Source organism: Cherax quadricarinatus, chromosome 25, assembly GCF_038502225.1.
Source record: "Cherax quadricarinatus isolate ZL_2023a chromosome 25, ASM3850222v1, whole genome shotgun sequence".
Taxonomy (NCBI): domain Eukaryota; kingdom Metazoa; phylum Arthropoda; class Malacostraca; order Decapoda; family Parastacidae; genus Cherax; species Cherax quadricarinatus.
This window is the reverse complement of record NC_091316.1, coordinates 9543236-9544130: the sequence shown is the minus strand read 5'-3', so window position 1 is coordinate 9544130 and position 895 is coordinate 9543236. Positions and strand designations below refer to the sequence as shown.

Sequence of the window (895 nt, the reverse complement as noted above, 5' to 3'; positions counted from 1 at the left end):
GCGTGGACATCTAAGAAGTGCTTGTGTGACCACGTTAGTGGAGGCAAGTGGTTTTATAACAACGCGTTATTGAGCGTGAGCAAGTTAACATTTTTTATGGGATTCGTGGAAACTGGTTAGCCGGACTTGAGTCCAGGAGGTGGGAAGTATGGTACCTGCACTGTTAATAAGAGTTGAAGATGTTTCGGCTTGGATGACCATCTGCACTGTGATGACGGTGCCCTTCTGGCAGGACAGTGGTTGAATGAGCGACAGTGTAAGTGTTCTCTTTTTTGTAGGGTCACCTTACCTCGGTGGGAGACAGTCGGAGTGTTAAAAATGTGTGTACTCACCTATATATAGTAGAAGGGGTCGATTCACAGCTCCTGGCCCAGCCTCTTCGCTACAAAGCAATTCTGGCAGCGGTGGGATTCGAACCCACGCCTCCGCAGAGACTGGAGCCTAAATCCAGCGCCTTAGACCACTCGGTCACGTTACCGTATTAGTTAAAGTTTTGTCACAGGCACCTGTTGATTAGATACTTGGCCTGCTGTGTGGTGTGGTTGTGTACTCACCTGTTTGTGGTTGCAAGAGTCGAGTCATAGCTATTAGCCCCGCTTCTTCGCTAAGCGGGTGTGTGTTATTAATAATTACATATATATGCATGCATGCACATAAGTATAAAGAGCAGCTTCATATGTTGTCTAATACATAAAAGAATTGTCTAGAAGAAACTGAAACAAAGGTTTATTGATTCACAGTGAAATGTCACGACCTGTCATCTGACACACAAGGCGAAGACTGCACAGACTAGACTATAAAGATTACTAGGAATAAAGCCAAGCATTAAAACTGCGCGCGCATATGCTAGATAAAGCAAGGGTAAGGTGATAAACAATAATTATTAAACATGCTA

At 44.4% G+C, this 895-nt stretch overlaps 1 non-coding gene across 1 annotated transcript; it reads right to left on the bottom strand.

The window, feature by feature from the left end:
* Positions 1 to 396: 396 nt before the first annotated feature.
* Positions 397 to 478, bottom strand: TRNAL-UAG (transfer RNA leucine (anticodon UAG)). The gene has a single exon. It is a non-coding gene; the product is annotated as a tRNA-Leu (tRNA).
* Between the last annotated feature and the right edge of the window lie 417 nt (positions 479 to 895).